General features: G+C 42.7%; 1 long non-coding RNA gene across 1 annotated transcript in view; it reads right to left on the bottom strand.

The window, feature by feature from the left end:
- The window catches only part of LOC139745849 (uncharacterized), a 174,025-nt gene extending 154,703 nt beyond the window's left edge, over positions 1-19,322 (bottom strand). The window contains exons 1-2 of the long non-coding RNA XR_011711992.1: positions 19,198-19,322; positions 3,902-4,028 (exon numbers count right to left, since the gene is read on the bottom strand). This is a non-coding gene — a long non-coding RNA (uncharacterized lncRNA). The remainder of the gene's footprint in view (positions 1-3,901; positions 4,029-19,197) is intronic.
- Positions 19,323-20,940: the final 1,618 nt, after the last annotated feature.

Below are 20,940 nucleotides of genomic sequence, written 5' to 3'. Positions count from 1 at the left end.
TCGTGCCCACACAACGAACTGTAAAACTCTCGATTTCCAACTCTTTTTTCTTCGAGTGACAATATACATGATGTTTACAACTTCATACCGTGTAAGAAATTCGTTCCACGGCTTCGTTAATGATGATATCCTGAGAGATGGATAATGCCGTAAGGGGGGAGATAGATAATGCTATACAGAGGGAGAGAGACAGATAATGCTATACAAGACCACGGAGTGTTAAATATCCATGCGACAACATAATGAGTTAACCACCGGCTATGAAAATCAATTTTCCCGAAATATTCTCATGTTCCACAGAGCAGTATCGATGCCTTATTTTTAACACTTTAATATGATAATCGTTCTTCCTCCTGCGAGGTTAATTTCAACCGCAATGCTTTTTAACATTATACACCACTGAGCAAATTTTCCAACACTCTTAAAGAATAAATGATATAGATATTACATTCTGTAAATATGCCGTTTTGGTTCATCTATGAATATTATTTCCCTATAGAAACGCGAATCGGGATATAGGCAGCGAAATTCGATACGATTACATAAATGGAGACAAGACGGGAATTCCTGAACGAGAATGAGAAGTCTTGACGCAAAAGGCTGACAATAAGGAATTAGAATCTGCAGCGAGTGTTCGAAACCATGTAGACTTCGATGCAGAGAGAGAGACCTAGTCTAAAATGCTCTCGCCTCTGAGTTTAAGAGAGGAACGAACAGCCAAACCTTCTGTAGTTCTGACATCCGACTTTTAACGATCCAAGGACAACGGACATGCAACCAAGCAGATTGGAAATAGGGGGAAGAAAAAAAAAACGCATAATACATTAATAGGAAAATAGGCATGCTAGCCACAGGCGCCATTTCTGAAGATGAAAAGGAAAGGAGCAAGACGCTATATGTATGTACATGCTCCCCAGCCTATGAATGACACAGGTAGGTCATCTGCCTTCTATAACCCATGCATGCGAGTGCTTTGATGACCAATGTACAATACACGACTGAAGATATCTAGCGATAGCGGACGAATAGAGACGCGACTGTCTTATGACAACGTACGAACACGGACGTTTCACGGACGCTGCGCAAACGAACTGTGAGCGACTACGGACGTTAAATATATCTAATGGTAACAGATAAATACGGCTGGGGATATATATATATATATATATATATATATATATATATATATATATATATATATATATATATATATATATATATATATATTCAGCGAAGGCGGAGTAGGTACGTACGTAAATGAACGTCGAAGGGAATAGACAGACTGATGAACTATTACACAGATGGACGGATAGATATACTGTTGGACGGTGTTCAAGTATATGAATATATTTACACATATCTTCCCGTCTCTTTGGGCTTTTATCATAATCCATTACATTCAGACCGATAAACAAAAACAAACAAACAAACAGGGACGCTACAGTATTATTATATCATATCGGGCGGTCGATCGCCCGCTAGACCTGGCCTCCACGCACAGGCCCCCAAAACCTCAACCCTCTCTCTCTCTCTCTCTCTCTCTCTCTCTCTCTCTCTCTCTCTCTCTCGCGTAAGGATGTGCGTAAGGATGTATGTATGGCTAGACCTGACGAAAAGGGGGGTTAATCAAGATCCAAGATTATCTTGCCTGGACTTGCTAGGGCAAGGGAGGGAGGGGCCGAGGATACGGAGAGAGAGAGAGAGAGAGAGAGAGAGAGAGAGAGAGAGAGAGAGAGAGAGAGAGAGAGAGAGAGAGAGAGATTGGCGAGGAAAATATCGAACTCACATTCCATCGTCTGCAATTTTCATGAATGCCATTGGAAAAAAAAATGGAATGAAGGTCGGTGATGATATGGTGTCTAGAAAGAAGGAAAAAAAAATAAAAATTTTCAACATTTCGTTCAGGATGACTATATACATAATATATATATATATATATATATATATATATATATATATATATATATATATATATATATAGAAATCCATTTCGACTCAAAACTCACAATTAGCATTCAAATCACCTTCCACAAAACCCACGATCCTATTTGATATATATATATATATATATATATATATATATATATATATATATATATATTTGGGAAATTCGACTCCTTAGGAAACCTTCATCTCAGGGGAAAGAGGCATATTCAAATCATCTTCTCCTCAGGTATCAAGTTAAGCAACAGAGTACCACATACCTAGAACTTCACCAAGACACGTGACCCATGTAACTATGGTTTGTCTTAGCCAACCATAGCGGGGCAGAGTTATCCATATCGCACACATGCACTTAGCAGTTTCTTGCCCCCCTAGTTATCGTAGCGAGCCAGGGAGGTAATAACAGAGAGATAACCGAATTTATCGTTTAATTACTCATGTATTACCAGGTTGCCAGAGACTTCCAGAAGCGGGAATACCGGGGAGGGAAAAAAAAATATAATGCGCGCAACACTATGCAAACAAGTCAACTCTCTTCCATAAACTTCTACTGTAGTGTATAGAATTTTTTCTTTTCTTCCCCTCGCCCTCCCAAACCCCCAAGTCTTCCTGCTGCTGCTGGCTTACCCCCCCCTCCCCCTCCTCCCTCCCGATGCAATCAAAGAATCTATAATGAATCAAAAGACTTGGGATCGAAGCCTTTCCCGAGGACGCTTCGCCAAACCCCGTTAACGAGGGACTCTTGTTTTTTTTTTTTTTGAAGACATCCTGGTGGGATATTATGTAAAAGCAACAGCATCCACACCACTCACCCCCGCTTTCTCCTCCCCCCCCCAAAAAAAAAGACTTAGGAGGGTGAGGGATGAGTGTCGGTCCCATGACCAATAGCAGTGCATGGTCTTCAAGAAGGAGAGAGAGAGAGAGAGAGAGAGAGAGAGAGAGAGAGAGAGAGAGAGAGAGAGAGAGAGAGAGAGAGAGAGAGAGACGAAGATGGCGCATGATGCATCAACAACCAGAGAGGGGGAAAAAAAAAAGAAAAGAAACACGCAAAGGAACGCATGAAAAATTGCGACCAACAAGCTGTGTGTGTGTGTGTGTGTGTGTGTGTTGCTGTGTGTGTGTGTGAGGAGATGGGGAGAGATGTGGGAGTGGGTGGGTAGCTATTATCCATTCTCTTTGCCAACCATGATGAGTTCATTCCTGAGGTAATTAAAAGTCATGCATACCGTATTAAGGGCTGGGGAATAATCATTATATTTACTCTTGATATGATGCTACTTAAAGGGAGGGAGAGGGGAGGTGGGTGGGGTAGGGAGATGAGAGAGAGGGAGAGACAGGGAGAGAGACTCGTAGCCGGCCAACATCATTCAGGGTGTCAGGTTTCCCCCTCGTTCAGGGATATTTCTCCACCCTCGGGTCGTCCAGGGGTTCTAGATATTCATGCGTAGGAGCATCGAGGAGGATTTACGACAGCACCGACGTGGGAAAGGGACAAGGGGCATCATCCAGGCCTTGAGAAATGTAGAAGAGATGAATCTAACATCACAAGACCAGCGTAACTGTAACCCACACGATTAGATACTCAACACTGCACGGAGGAGGTGTGTGGGTGTGGAGGAGGAGGCAATGCAACAGAGAGTGGGGGGGTCATGTAATTGCTTCCATGACGAATTTCAAGCATAATTCCTGCTATTACTATTACCAAGGGTACTGTTGCTATTAGTCCTATCACTATCATTTACTATTACTACCATACACTGTTACCAAGATACATTATTATTATTATTACTAACTTCTAACGCATCCAAAAACAGGAATGGACCCCTTTCAACCAAGCTGCCTTGAGGTACGTCGTACTCACCACCACATGACATGAAGGAGACTTGTGCAGATCAGAAGAATAAAAGAAGAAAAAAAAAAGACTTGGGCTGAAAATGACACACAGAAAACGGCTCACCTGGTAATCAGTCGCCGTTGCCCCCGCCAGAGCGCCCAATCGTGACTCGAGGTTTAGGCCCGCCAACGACATGATTAAACTGCTTGTTAGCCTCGCCGGACGTGTCCAGGCCAGCCTCACACGTCATCTGCACATGAACGAAGGAGGAGAGGTGAATAAAAAAAAAAAATGCAAAAAAACAAAACAAATGCGAATAATAATGTTACAAAAAAAAAAAAATATATGAAGTCATGATTCTTTATTGGATAGACATTTGCGTTCCCATCAATCTATTTCTTCCTTGTATTCAAAGGACGTGAATTAAATTCGATTTTTTTTCCTTCGCTTTATTCACTGATGTATTCATGGCATTTATTCATTATTTTGAGAGTCTTGAACCCCTAACTAGCCTCAGTGAGAACTTACCCAATTATGTTTCTTCAGTTATTGATTAACTTTCACTACAACAATACAATAGAAGAGGAAAAACTGTATATCTTAATGAAGGTAAGAAGAATGTATGTGTGTGTGTGTGTGTGTGTGTGTTTTGTTGTCTACGAGTGTGGTTGTGTACCTGCTCATGCCTGCGCATATCTGTGTATGTTTATATATGACTATCTATCCATATGATGAAAAGGCGAAGGGGACACACACACACACACACACACAAATTCATAATCTAGTAAGCACTCATGAAACAAGCTATCTTAATAGCACCATCACCAATAAACACGTCACTGCTAACGACCTGTGTCCGGCAATCACCACACGGAACCAATAAAGGGTATTGTGTCCAGGGACCAAAGACGTCACAGTTATCAATGGCGAGAATAAAGCTGTCAGTAAAGTACTTAATCATTAACATTATTATATTAATAAAGAAATAAAATCAAACTATAGCCGTCATGAAAATAGAGTTATCAATGTGGAAATTAAGTTGTCAATCTTGGATATTAAGTTACTAATAAAGAAATCAAGAGCAGAATCATGGAAAATAAAGTCAGTCATAATGGGCAGAACCAGTCACACTTGCTCCTTACAGTAATCAGGGCAATTCACAGTCAAGAGACAGCGAAGCAGACCAAAACGGGCGAGAGAGACAGCGAGAGGTGGCGAGAGTTGAAGGGGAGAGAGAGTATAAAGGAGAGTAGCAAAGTTGGCGAGAGATAGAGAATAGGTAAACAAAAGAGGAGAGAGAGAGGCAAGAGATCCTATATACAAAAGGGGTTCCTGCCACTGATGTGTAAATATGGTTAATGCGATGCAGTTCCCCCCTAGTGTTTGCTACCGTATACTTTCAACACCCTGAATTTACCACTTAAGGATTCGAAACCTTTTGGTAAACCTTAAAAACATCTTAGGGCCTTTTTCCCTCGAAGGCAAACGGGTCACTTTCCCTACCGGCTCTTAAAACATCTCCCAAAATCCTTTTAAAACACATTACGAAGACTTAAATCCATTCATGTCTTTGACTCAGAATCCTTCATTCCCAATCCAAACCACAACCTTCAAGGTCGCTCGTGAATCCCAGCACAGCCTTGACCTGAAGAACCAATATACACCCACCTCCAACCCCGCCTTATGGGAAGAAAAACCCACTCAACCACCCTTAAAGGTTTGAGGAACCCGATGGAACCTCAGCAGAACTGCTCGAACACCTTGCCTTCCGTCCAGACAAACAAGAATGATTTGCAGGGACCCAAAACAAAGCAGGTCTTCGCCTGAATACGTGGAAATTGGGTGATGTTATCAAGACACGATCGCGAGTGTGTGTGTGTGTCAGGGAGGAAGGGAAGGGGGCAAGGAGGATGGGAAAGGAGACTTCCTTTGACACCCTTTGACACTTTCAGTCCCAAAGACATTTCCATAACCTTAGTTCGGTGGCTGCCGAGCTCGACTTAGCGTCTCCTGATGTACACAAATATATGAAACATTGTTCGACTAACGAAAGGCAGACACTCACGATTGCACAACCACATAAAAATAAATCTGTAAGGAAGTTTATTATAAGTTTTTATTTAAATTCAAAAACTACTTTATCTATTACCCAACATCAAGTTCTTATCTCAAGACTTCTGAAATGCGTCGAAACCTTGAGGAAAATTCGGTTCTTACATTCAATATTGACTTGATATCGTTTGATAATCAATAAAATTGTCGCTTCGTCATGACTCCCCCTTTATGTCTCCGAGCCTCGGGTATTCTCGAAATGATTCAGCCGCATTTCTCAAACATTCGTTCGTCCGTTAAGAGACTACAATCCCTCGACACGTTTTGGGAAACCAGTATCTCAACACAACTTCGAATGTCCAGAGTATATCGTGGGTGACGAGAAGGAACAGCTGATAACTCGCAGATTCAGATGTGGATAACACGAACTGGAGATAATGAAGAGGGACGGGGAGATGAGAGTCACACAAAAGTGGTATATAAAAAAAGAAGAAATCATCAGATTCCGTTCCGAGAGAAGGATGTGGATTTCAAAACTCGAAGAACACCAGCTGAAGGACAAACCCTCCTGCCTACGTTGTACCAAGACACGACAACAAATGATGAAAAGCTGTTTAAGGAGATGATAGGAAATCAAAACAGCCGCTTCCGAGCGTAGAGGAAAATACCTGGAAATGGATGTTATCTCGCGTCAGCTTGTAATTAATGTCTGGATCATCATGATTCCCCCAGGAGTGAGGATGGATCTATTTGTCTGTGTGTCAGTGTTCAGGTTGTAACGAGACCTTTTGCCCGTATACATATGCATGTATGTACGTGTGTGATTGAAATGAATTAGCATTTTCCTGTAATTACTGTAGGGAGCCGGGAGTTGGGTCCCGTCTTTACCGTCATATTAGCCTCAAACTCACGTATGCTGTCTGCATTAAACATGTCCTCAGTCATTCTGTGCTCGTGTGTGAAAGAATGCGATCGAGAGAATGTGCTTGCGTCCTTGAACGTATACATGCGTCCGTGTTTCGTGTGTCATTTAGTGTGTGTGCCCAATCCTCACTTCCACTTGGGACTTACAATGACATGATCATCTGAACAACCATACTCGCATATACACGAGAGAAGTCCATACTTCTACAGGCCAGAACACGAAGCTTCTGCATCAGTCATGCAAGACACAGTACAAGGGTTCGTCCCTTCAAGTCCCCAGAGTCGTAACGCAGACACCAAAGACTCAGCGATGTATACATCGTCAGTACTCGAGAACAACTTTTACAACACCCTATGCTTAGTACCCAACGGTTATCGTGGTAATAATCGTCGTTTCTCTTATTGGTTGTGAAGGGTAATGTGACCGGTATATTGATGCTGGGGTGATGGGTGTTGTAGAGCGGTTATAATCGGGTGTTTGGAGGCTGGTGATGGGGAGGTTGAGCGAGGCGGGGTAGCATGGTGTTGTGAGGGGGTTGGAGTTGTGTTTGGGTAGTGAGTACGTTGGACAGATAAGGAGGGCGATACGTGGCGATTGCAAGACGATGGAGTGTAGAGCAAGGTGCCAGGGAGATGGTGTAAGGGCAATGTGTTGCAGAGACGACGAATGTAAGTGTATGGGTGGTGGAGAGATGGTGAAGGGCCAGTACAAGATGTTGTGGACGTGGTGAGGAGTAGCGCATGGTGTTGGGGAGATGGTGGAGGGTAGTGTGCGATGTTGGGAAGATCATGAGGGTTACTGTATGATGTTGGGGCGAGAACATTCGATACTATGGGGTTGAAGAGACATATTGAGCTGCATGGGACTGGAAACATGGCGCGAGTTTCTTTTTTTTCTAGGAAATGGAGTGGGTTGTGCGAGGTTGGGAAGACAGCGTAGGTTGTCAAGGATTGGGAAAATTTCGTCAAGTTTAGGTTGGAGAGATAACAGTGGGTTGAATGAGGTCAGGGAAGATAAGCGTAGGTTGTGTGAAGTTGAGAGAGATATATAGCAACGAGTCTACCGAGGATGGAAAGACAATAACATGGCTTTTACAACAGAGCTCGAGAGATAAGAGCAGAGGTCGTCAGTGAGCCGGACGGGAATGCTGGGAGACAGACAAGTTTGTCCGTCATTAGCCTCGAGGGCCTCATCAACTCCCTCACCTGCCCAGGAAATTGGACAAGCGTCGTTTCCTCGCTAAGGATCTTGTCGTTCGGCGTCCATCAAACAATAACTCCAATAGATATCGGGTGAGGGAGAAGTTTAATCTAAAACCGATACTACATCTTTTTATTGCTGAAAATACGAGTATTGTGTCCTTCTGTCGGGTAATTTGCATAGCAAATGGCCCTAACATCCGGGACAAGTAGTGGTAAAAAACCTTTTTTATTAATGAACTGTCCATAAATACGTCAGCAGTTATGATTATAAACGTGCAATACATCTTTGTTGTCGTCCACACGACTTAGCGTGTTGACCTTAACGAGTGTACAAGGCGTTCGTCAAAAGTGCACCGATTGTACAAAGAGTCTCCACAGTTTACAATGAACTTCCTCCAGAGTTTACAGAGCATATATATAAGTTTATTGAAAAATATCACTGCAATACTCTAGTGCAAAAGGTTTTCAGACCTTTATGACTTTATTTACTTTAATCTTCAATATTTTAGGTTTTCAGACCCTTTATCACTTTATTTACTTTAATCTTCAATATCTTAGGTTTATCATTTAGTTTCAAGACATCTGTTTAATAGATACAGCAACAACGTTCATGCTGGTGGCCGACACTTTCCCTCTCTTCGTGTCCACAGGCAGCAGAACAACAAATAGGTTAATCCCTACGAGGTTCCTGTCACTAGGTGTAATTAGTGCGCTTGGGTAGGTACAGGGTAAGATGACTAATTCAACCACAGAAGGCGAAAAGTCTCTGACGGAACCACGCCTGAGGAATTTATGACATGCGCGGATCATGTCTTTTGATGGGTTCTGCCTCTCTGGCTGTCCGTGTCTGAGAAGGTCTTTGAAATGCTGTGTTAATTGTCGGTCTTTTCCCGATGTGGTTTGCAAGTGTCATGGCTTGTGCAAGTGGAGGTCTCTGTCTTCAGTGGTCTGCGTCTCTAATGCTTCTGTGTCTATGGCGGTCTACGTCAGAAGTGGTCTGCGTCTGTCTAGGTCTCTGTGTACTGTGGCGTGTATCCTTAGGGTCTGTCTATGTATAAAGGGCTGTGGTGATCTCTTCATGGGGGTGTTTATCTAAATAGTTTATATCGGTGGTGATCTACGTCTGAGTGATCATGTTCTGTAGTCGTGTGCATTTATAGCACTTTGTGTCTGTTGGTCTGGGCGTATGGTGGTCCAATTCAGTGTGTGTGTGTGTGTACTTATTTTGTTGCAACTGTTTAGAGTTATGTTCGCTTCTGTTGTACTGAAAGTTCTCCAAAAAGAAAAAAAAACGCACTCGTCTTGTGTTACGATGGCAGCTTTGTTCAGTGAACATAAAACTATAACATTACCAAGAGAAAGTTAAGATAATGATATTAATCTCTTTAATGAAAAGAAAAAAAAAAAGACATATTATAAGTAGTGTACTTTATAGACGAAGAAATATAAGAAAGTATGCTTTACTTCGTAAGCTTTATATAGAGACACAAGTAAAAGAGTCCGTTCTATTGTATACATTAATATACCTCATAAAAAAGTAGTGCCATCACGTCCTCCCCTAAAAATAGCCCTCTCCAGGAAAGGAGGATTGATGCTCTTTTGGTATCCCGCGTCACTAGTTCGATGCCTCTCGCTTCCAAAGACACAAAAACTATGGACAACAGGAGGGATAATCTTCCTCACTCACGTCTATTGGGAGACACTTCGACCCCGGCGGGTGTGCGCAGCGCCACATCTCCACCGAAGCGAGAATCTCTTTGCTCTGGGGACAGACGCGTAAATAAATAGTGGCGAAAAGTGGCCACCAGCAACCACAGGGAGGTGGAGTGGTTGTCCGGACATCAGTATTCAATAAAGACTACTTGAAAGGAACACCCGTCGCGCCCTTGTCATTGTCGACCCTATCCGCCTAGCCCATCAGGACGTCCATTTTTCTTTTTCCTACAGTTTCGTTCTTCACTTTTCAACTCTTTTTAAATCTCTCTATTCTCCCTCTCTCTCTCTCTCCCTCGCATATACACAGTACGAATCCAATTTCGCTTCTACCCCGCAATGTCACTTACAGACCGAAAGATACACAATCAATTCGCTGCCATTAGTCAAAAGGGGCTATAAAATGAGGAGGTTTTATGGGCAGCATCATCTGCTGGGTGTCGAAGATGTGTTACCAATATGGCCTTTATAAATCCTGCGCGTCAGGCTGGGCTACGGGGGAAGGGGTCTTCGAGGAGGGAGGAGGTCTCTCTCTCTCTCTCTTTTGTCGCTTCGTCGTCAATGGTCTTTACGATGACACCGTCTTTTTAACATGTCTCTTTCCATTGTGTATCTTTTTATGGGGGGGGGGGGGGGGGGGGGAAGAAGAGGTGGTGGAGGGGAAGCTCTTATACGTGCTGTCGAGTTTCATTTGTTATGTTCTGATGTTCAACGTTATTCTCCAGCGATAGCCACAACCCCTTGAGGAGAGAGAGAGGGAGGGGGCGTGTGTGTGAATGGGCCCATATAATAATATTGTTATGACTGTGTATATTACCTTCAATTTCTCACACCATTCAACTGAAGGAGAAAATGTCAGCAGAGGGACTTTTACTCTTTTCTTTTTTTGCTAATACCCTTTTTATGTCACTTTATACGTTTGTATTTATGTTTTAAATGTAATGTAAATATCTAAATTATATTTCAAATTCCTTCGCTATCCGATACAAGATTTATATTCAACTTAACGTATTTTTAAAAGTTTTAATTTGTCCTTTGAATATGATTCATCGATTTAAATCGTACTGTAGTATCCTTTCGCTAAAATGCAAGTAAAAACACACTATATAACCAATATAAAACAGCTTTTGTATTTAACGCTTTATGATCGTGGATAATCAACCGAATCCACAACCTGAATTTTGTAAACAAGTTCCTCACAAGATGCAAGATATTCAAAGAAGTTGAGACACACAAGAGACTGCAACAAGCACGAAAGACTTAATTTCGTGTTCAGTTATACTGCGTTATTCGACGTTCAGTTATGCTGCGTTACAGAACCATCTTAGACACACGAAGCAATGCCACTAAAACACACTGGAGAGGAATTGAGGAACTGTGAAATTCCACTGGAAGTACAAAACCCCTCCTTCACAGTTAGCAGAGCTAAGCACTGTAACCTAGTCTGGCGGTCCTTAAAGCCCGCCGAATCCACGAGATGCGAGGGAGCTGAAAATTCACAGACCGAGGTATTCATGAGGTTATCTTCAAGAACTGTGTAATTCACTTGTTGCAATATCTAAGAGGTTGTTAAGTTGAAAAGCTTGGGAAGGTGAAGAGTCAGGAAGCCGAGGAGCAAACACTTCAACACTGCTTGTGTCAAGATTGAGGTCGGGGGAAGGAGAAGGTTATGACAGTGGACAGCGTACGTGTTTAGGGAAGGTTCGCGAGAGAAAAAAAAAAATATAGGATTTAAATTCTTTGCGATAGGATCTAAACCTTTAAGATAGGATCTAAACCTTTGGAATAGGATCAAAACCTTTAAAATAGGATCAAAACCTTTATGATAAAAGACGTTTAGGATTTTTCTTTTTTTTTAGCTACTTATAATCGTAAGAGGGATATACGAATTGTCGCAAGAGACTAAATGCTTTTAATTCCAAGTCTTACGCATGACGAAAGGAAAAAGTAAAGCAACTCTGCATGTTAGCCGTGATTGTCGGGGGTTTTGCATGACTGACCATCCAACCTGGAGGCGCTAACCATGAAATCCAACCCACATACAGACATGCAGGAATCAGGTCACCCTGAAATTTCAATGTTCATTATAAGATTAGAGTTTTCAGTCCCAGTGCACAACAAAGAACCGACTCACGAACTTCGTAAGCCAAGAAGAGAACTGGTTCCTCAGTTTCTAAATCACATTCAAGATATTTCGACCCGATCTCCTATGCAAAGGAGAAAATCAACTATGGATCGCCAAATTAGTTATCAGATTTACTAAAAGACACTCAGTTTAGCGTAAAGATTTTGAAATATACAATGGGCCAGTACAAGCTTGAGCTGGACCCGCAGGTAGTAACGAGGAATCCATCACTTAGTGTCTGCAGAAGGCGGATGTGGAATGATAGTGGCTTCCACACCCACACCACCTCCTCCTCACCACAGGAGGCGTCGTGCAGGGGGAGTATAGCGGGTCCCTAACCTTTACATTGTTTATACGAGCGAGGTGTGAACGGTGGTCTGCAAGTCGGGTCGAGTAGCGCCATGATGGATGGCAAGACATAAACAGTCCATGGTAATGTTGTGGGGTTTATCCCTCCTCCCTCTCTCTCTCTGCTCGTCTCTCACACTAAAGGGACCTTAATAATCCCCCCCCCCCCTTGTTTATCAACCTTAATAAAACAATAATCACCTCTCTTATCTGTTATACATCTAAATGAGGAGTTGAATATCATTTGTCCCTCAGTATACATAGTTAAATGATTATCTTAAGTGTTTAATGAATTTGTGATTTCCGATGTTAAATCACAGTGTTTGCAGAGCCTTCACTTATACTCCCTCTCATTCTCCTCGCCATCGCTCATTCAATCATTCTGTTTCTCCAGCCAGTCTAAAGTGATTTCTCAAACTAGTCATACCTTCCTCCCTCAGCTACGATTGTTTATGTTACATATATAGACAACGAGCCACCTTAAACGAGTTTGATACCTTGGTAATAAAAAAAGGAGGATTAGGATCTACTGAAACTTCCCTATTTAACAAACGCCGAATTCAAGAGCAGTTAATGATACAGGATCTAGTCTCTCTCTCTCTCTCTCTCTCTCTCTCTCTCTCTCTGCAGTGAAACCTCCAAGACTAAGACTTCCTGGAGTGTTGTTGGTGGTCAGGCAAGGGAAGGAGAGGATCACTTGCTGATGAACGAAGCGTGGCGGGAGCTGATGCTCGAGAGCAAGAGTGTGTGTGAAGTCTGGATGTCAGTTGTAAACTGATGTTCCGACAGATTAAGAATAAACGTGTTAGTTGCCTACACATCCTGAACTAACAAATGATTTAAGATGGTTAAGAAGGAGGCATTCTAGAGTAGGGATGAATTAGGAGTAGAGAAATTAGGGGATATAAGGACGGAGAGAGGATAGTAATGGGTAGTTATGGGACCCTAGACAGGACAATAATGAAAGGGTATGTGTATGCCTAAGTCTAGGCTATACAGAGTAGATATAGACACTATACAGAGTTGACACAGATACGAGGCATGACCAGTGCGTTGTTTGGAAGATATGGTAGTTTGTGAACTTCAATATATTGTACGGTCGACCTGCGGTAACGTAGTGGCTTATCATATTATACGTTCGTAATAACCACATCAGCATTCCAACTATGAACGACTGAAAGAGGGAATGAGAAAGCAAGGCATATCAAAGGTGAGGAATTGGGGAGTGAAAATATAGGAGAGATCTAGTTACAGAAGGTGGGCAAGATGCAGATGAAACTAAATGAAACAGACACGAAGAGAAGTTAAGTTAATGTAGAGGCATTTGAGGAATATGGTGGTAAAGGCTGTGCCACAGTCTTATGGGGCGCTGTGGGGACAGAGTCGAAACAGATGTTATTTAACACAGTTACAGAAACATACAAATGATTTCAAAGTGCAACAGACCAGTAGCTCCTGACGGGGGCCATCTGTGGTAGCGACAGAGAAGAGAAACTCATGGATCAGTGTGGAAGGACTAGAATGACGTACAGATTTTTGAATTATTAATATTTCGCCTCTTCCATTAGTAGAGAGGAAAACACTATGATGGAATTGAAGATAAACGAACTTTGAACCTGTTTGGATGAGTGGGTGTAGACAGGGAAGATGAAACTTCCATAAAAAGGGCGAAATAACAACTGAATGATGTAAATAGCAAAGTTAATAGCAGAGAATAAATAGCAAGGTTAATAGCACAGAATAGTGTTCCTCTATTTAATGGCTGGCCGCAGGCAGTGGTTGCTTCAGTGCATGAAGGGAAAGGGAATGAAAAATAACTGGAAAACTTTAATTAAAAGGAATCAGACTTTGTATGGCCGGAGGTAAGGTGGATAAATAATGGGCAGCAAATGTGCGAAATATAAAAAAAATTCCCTTGTAAGCAAGGATTACAGAATTCCTTGTAAGCAAAGATTACCGAAGTCCTTACAGGCGAGAATGAGATGAAAAACAACGATTATGACCTCGGGGGTGAACATGGAGAAAGCAGATTATAAGAGATTGTTCCATTCAGATATTCAGATAAGGCATATATGATAAGAGCGAATTGGAAGGGACACTTATGAAACTGTCTCGTGCTGCAGAAAAGCACATCAAGATCAATTACCCCGTCAGTACACAGGTAAAAGGGAAGGAAGGAAGTTATACGACAATTTTTCCTTTTTCCAATTAACGACACAAGAGACACTCATTTGCTCCAACCTATAGAGCTTAAATGGCGTATAACCAAGATTCCTTTTCCTACGTCCACGCCACATCAAGCCAAGATCTTGTCCAGTCACTGTGTCCGGTCCATGAAGATCGAAAAACAAGTCATGAGTGACGGTCATGTTACCAGTGACGTTACGTGATGACGTGCACATCAACGTCACGTGATAACATCCACAACATCATCATCATTAATACTGAGGACTACATCAGAGACCGTGGCAACCACACCACCACCCACCCACACACACACCCCCCGTCACCTACATGTACAGTTACACCGTCACATATCACCCATAACCCCGTCACGCCCCACACACACACACACCGTCACCCGTCACATTATCACGCCCCACACACACACGCCGTCGCCCACAACGAAGCCTACGATCACGAGCGTGAAAAAAGGCTTTTTCATTCCGTTTTGTCACCTCTCCACCTGCGCACGCCACGACCTCCTCCTCCTCCCACCTCATACCTCAATGCCTCTCCCTCCCCTCCCTCCAGACACTTCTCCCCCTCAATCCCGACCTCCTCCACCTCCCCCACACCTTTTACCCCTGTAGAATGACCGTCAAAAGCGTGTCACCTGTTGATCAATGAAGCCGGAGCCTTTGATGAGGGAAAGAGTCTGTCTGTGTGGATCGGAGGGTTCGTTGGTGGAGTGGGGTGGTCATGGAGTGGGGATCATGGGGCACTGGGTGTCATGACTAGGAGGAAGGGGGGGGGAGGGTCAATGGGTGCCATGAATAGAGGATAGAAGGTTAGTTTAACGGAGGTGGTGCGTGTCATGACTAAGGGGGAGGCAAAATACCAATGGGGGGCCAATAAGGTGCCATGAATGGGGGAGGTGGATAGGGAAGTGATTCAATGTGCGTCGTGGATGCCATGGACGGAGGAGAAAAGGGGATGATAGAAGGAGGTGGAGGGATGGCGGGGGTTGGGAGAGGGGGTTGGGTCATCTAGCCAAGAGGGCTTCGTCAAAATGCAGCTTTTCATCGTTGTCATTTTGCACCAGAGTGCACTGCAATGGCTTTCCTCCCCTCGGGTTCCGTCGGCCGGAAAATTAGTTGACGCTTTAGCGAGAGCCACGATCGTGCGTCTTTCTTTTTTTATATTTCTTTTTTTTTTTTTCTCTTGACGTTTAAATCAGCAACGAAAGGAGTGAAGGTTTCCATAGAGGTCATTCATGATGGTGTTTTAAGCTCGTTTTAGCCGCGTGTTAGTTTGTCCGTGTGCGAGGTGTCGCTGCACGCGCGAGAATACACGTGCGAGCGCAAATGTTTTAGATGAATAAATAAAATAGACAATTTATTGAATATAGGCAGCCATTAGGACGAATATACATATTACACAACTGCGAGGTCATAACAGCAATTAGTATATGTACGTGTTTATATATTTGCGTGCGTACGTAAAGAATGTTTATACTTTTCATGTTTGTGTGTTCACATGTGTGACCTTCCGAACGTTTGAGTGTGTTGTGTGGATGGTTCACTGTCCTGCAGTCAAGTTCTATGACCTTTGACCTCATTCAATTCCATCAATGTTGTTAATCAGTAAATGTAATATGGCTTTTAAAACCTTAATTACATATCAAATGGCTTATTCTATGACAATTATCCAAGAGGTTATTAACATATCAATCAAACGGTTAATTACCCGAAATTCTAATCCGACAAGACAATGTAACAATTAAGATTTCAATTTATGCAAATCAATTTGTTAAAAGTTTTCACAGTGGTCGATATTGATATTGCTTAAATACAGCTGACGCTTCCTTAATTGCTCTTTCTTTGATTAACACTAATTAATACTCGATTTAATTAGCGTTTGTCTGTGGCAACACGTAGATTCCCATAACGGTCATGTCTGTGAACCTTATAATATTGTATTTTGATTAACTTAACTCGGGTTTAACTTTACATTTAAACTTTGCACCTCTTGTTCGGTCACCAGAGAAAAAATTATTCAAACAGCAAAAAGAACCAGAGAATTAAAGTGTTAAAATATTATCAATTGTAAAAATTACTGTTAATCTGACTTCAAGTGTATCTTGGTAATGTTTGTGTCTATCCGTTCGTCTGTCAATATATATATATTTTCTATTACTCGCGTCTATGTATTGCCTGCTATTCAACAACTTCCTGTCCTCTTTTTCCATTATTTTGATCTTTCATAAACTTCTTATGTGTCGTTTACACCGAGTTGAAATACCTGTCTCCAAGTTATCGTGCTACACTATATGAAGCGGCCAGTCAAGAAGTTACGAAAGGGAACTAAGCATTGCGATTTACTAGGGAAATCTGTAGTTTAAAATCTATATTCTTTCCTGTATCATTCATGGTTCATATAGTATAGATGAAGTCATTACTCTTTGGTCTTTCCACAACGAAACGTTAAGGTTAACAATATACGCAGAGGTTGACAATGTACGCTGCGGTCATCAGTATACGCAGAGGTTAGCAATGTTGCGTACGGTCGAGGTTTACAGGCACAACAAGCGAGGCTGCGAGACACACAAACGCCAAGACTTCCGGAGAGCGTCATCTGCAACCCAAAGATGCGGGCGTCAGTCTCTTAGGCTAGAGTGAGTATTGTATGCAAGGAGGACACACACACCAATACAAACTCTCAAGACATCGGAGTTATTAAATCCATCAAGATCATTTGTACCACGGTAACAGCGGTACAGCTTGGGGGTCATTCTACTCACTAGACGTACCGTCGTACCACAATATCAGCGGTACAACTAGCGGCACACCATACACCCACCAAATGTACCACAATGTCAGCGGTGTAGCGTGCGTGTCTCCACATCCACTCGTCAACCTCTCTTATGTTCCAATACTCCTCTAGTCCCACACACTCGCTCCCTCCCTCCCTCAGTTTAAAAGATCGCGTGGGGGCAGTTTACGTTCTCTCTCATCATCGTCAGCGTTCGGCGTTCAAGGGTCTTCTAACCTTTTAAATATCGCTGGTGCTAGAATTACGACAAATATGGCCAATGTTCGGCTTCAAGATAGCCTGCTTATCTAGGGGGAGAAAACCATACACAATACGGTTTTTAAAAGAACTAACCACAGATTGTGGCCCCAGGGCAATGGCTATTGGACATAATACCCTAAAAGTATAAGTCTCACACGTTGTCTACAATATATATATATATATATACTTTCGAGATCCTGCTCTGATCAAACTCAGAAAGCTCACGAAATTAAAGCGCTGGTAATGTTCAAAATTGTCGTCGTCTTTAATACCGTCTGGACCAGCCCAACACTCCAGCCTTAGCCACGCACCAGTTCATAACTACTTGCCGCCGCTCAACGTCTGAAGGCGGAGAAACTTTCATGAGACTTTAATGATGTAATTTGGGGCGATTTTCCCGTCAGAGGGCATGGCAGTCGCGGTCTTTTGGGGGAGGGGAGGTGAACCGAGGAGTTCAACATCCATACTCTCTTCCCTTCATAGTGCTCGTCCACCTCCCCCCCACACAGCACAGCTGGATATATAATCCTGTTATAAAATGTTCTTAGAGAAGTTATACAACTATAATCATTACCAGTCATTTTGTTTACTACAACTGGACACATTCTTATGTGTTCCATCATAACTTCAGTTTATAATCATTGTAACTCGTACATTCGTCTCCATAACACGACTGTATACAAGACTTGTATCTCTTCTCTCATAAGTACAAACCATAAATCACTGAAACCGTACATACTGATCACGAGAACATAATGACAAAGTTATACAATTAGTGATTACCGTAATTACACATCGAATCCATAACTAGCGCTACTTCGCTTTCACGGGAAAAGGCGAGCTGGTAGCACGTTTACAAAACAAATCTACCTATCTAACACTTCACAGTTGCATACACAGTCTCAACGTATGTGTAATAATAACGATAATCATAAACGCTTTACGTGTGTGTAATAGAAATATAATTACAATGATAAAATCATTATATCGAAAACGATGAAAAACGATAAATGGTCCGTGTGTGTGTGTGTGTGTGTGTGTGTGCGCGCGCGCGCATTAACCTATTGTCTTTCCGTAACGTATGTCCAGCTTCATGAGAGAAGAAATGTCGGGTCTGGATGAATGTCTTGACCATTATCATTGTCTTAAGACTCGCTACAACTTGCAACCTAAACACTCCTTGAATGAGACACGTAGGAAGAAAATATTTTTCAGCGAAAATATGTGTAAGCGCTTGTGCATGTCTATGTGGGTTTCTTTGTACGTGGAGATTTGTGTATGTACGTGTGTGTGTGTGTATAATTACTTTTCTATAATTACCTATTCGTAGCGTACGGCGAGGGAGGTAAACACTAGTTATCGCATGTGTGTTACGGGGAGAGAGAGAGAGTTTTACACTCGCATTGCCCCGTCTCATAACCTCGCACATATGTAACATGTCTCTACTCCGATGCTTTTACACACACACACCAGCCAAATCCAAGAACCCATCTATCGAAGAGGAGCGAAGGGAGGAAGAACAGCTAGTTTGGCAGTAGGCCGATCGCCCCGCCCACTATTCAAACCCAAGCGAATCCGACCCTAAGCTAGCTCGTACTAGCTCATGGTAAACAAATCTAACCAACCATACCTCTTTGTGCACGAGTGTTACCAAATCTAGAGTCAAATGTCATCAAAAACCTTCAAGCCAGTAACGTCAAACGGTAAAAACCAGACGAAGTAACCAGCGACAAGATTATTACGTTCTAATAAACAAAATATCCAACACCCGGGGGTTCGAACACTGAATCTCTAATTACTAACGTAGTGCAACACTTACCTCTATCTTTCTTCTCTGAAGCCCTTGAAATTATCACTAGGATCTCCGTCGTGTCCTACACTGATCCCAGACGAGCAGGAAAGCAAGGATTCCTCGTCTTCCAGAGCCGTGTCCGAGTGGAAACTGCCTCATACACAGAAGGCGGTGAGGAGGAAAGAATGGTTGCCCGTCGTTCGGGGAACCAGATAACCACCGACTGACATGATTGGAGGTCGATGGTAGTTAGCACCCCGGAGATGGCGTGAGTGACCTCTCTCTTAACGGCGCGGGATTGCACGGGGTTGTAGGTAGGTCGTCAACGCGCTGCAGGAGTGACAGCGACGACTGGGCCCTCCAGCACAGCGCCCTTGAGCCCGGGAGGAGGTCGTGTGGAGTGTGAGGCCTCACAGTCGTGTCAACGAGCAAACAGTTGTTGATGGTTCACTCCATTGATTACGGAAGGAAGTAACTCTCCTTACTAAATAAGATGATAGAGAAATAAGTTATATATATATATATATATTTTATTTTGCTTTGTCGCTGTCTCCCGCGTTTGCGAGGTAGCGCAAGGAAACAGACGAAAGAAATGACCCAACCCACCCCCATACACATGTATATACATACACGTCCACACACGCAAATATATATAATATATATATATATATATATATATATATATATATATATATATATATATTATATATATATATATATATATATATATATATATATATATATCCACTCCCAGATATCTAAAACACTTCACTTCCTCCAGTTTTTCTCCATTCAAACTCACCTCCCAATTGACTTGACCCTCAACCCTACTGTACCTAATAACCTTGCTCTTATTCACATTTACTCTTAACTTTCTTCTTTCACACACTTTACCAAACTCAGTCACCAGCTTCTGCAGCTTCTCACATGAATCAGCCACCATCGCTGTATAATCAGCGAACAACAACTGACTCACTTCCCAAGCTCTCTCATCCCCAACAGACTTCATACTTGCCCCTCTTTCCAAAACTCTTGCATTCACCTCCCTAACAACCCCATCCATAAACAAATTAAACAACCATGGAGACATCACACACCCCTGGAACCATGGAAGCGGAAGTGGATCATAGGGTGGGGGAGGGGGCGAAAATTCTGGGAGCCTTGAAGAATGTGTGGAAGTCGAGAACATTATCTCGGAAAGCAATAATGGGTATGTTTGAAGGAACAGTGGTTCCAACAATGTTGTATGGTTGCTAGGCGTGGGCTATGGATAGAGTTGTGCGCAGGAGGATGGATGTGCTGGAAATGAGATGTTTGAGGACAATGTGTGGTGTGAGGTGGTTTGATCGAGTAAGTAACGTAAGGGTAAGAGAGATGTGTGGAAATAAAAAGAGCGTGGTTGAGAGAGCAGAAGAGGGTGTTTTGAAATGGTTTGGGCACATGGAGAGAATGAGTGAGGAAAGATTGACCAAGAGGATATATGTGTCGGAGGTGGAGGGAACGAGGAGAAGAGGGAGACCAAATTGGAGGTGGAAAGATGGAGTGAAAAAAGATTTTGTGTGATCGGGGCCTGAACATGCAGGAGGGTGTAAGGAGGGCAAGGAATAGAGTGGATTGGAGCGATGTGGTATACCGGGGTTGACGTGCTGTCAGTGGATTGAATCAAGGCATGTGAAGCGTCTGGGGTAAACCATGGAAAGCTGTGTAGGTATGTATATTTGCGTGTGTGGACGTATGTATATACATGTGTATGGGGGTGGGTTGGGCCAT

The sequence above is a fragment of the Panulirus ornatus genome, chromosome 63 (genome assembly GCF_036320965.1).
Source record: "Panulirus ornatus isolate Po-2019 chromosome 63, ASM3632096v1, whole genome shotgun sequence".
Lineage (NCBI taxonomy): Eukaryota > Metazoa > Arthropoda > Malacostraca > Decapoda > Palinuridae > Panulirus > Panulirus ornatus.
Note: the sequence above shows the minus strand (reverse complement) of the source record. Positions and strands in the feature narration are given on the sequence as shown.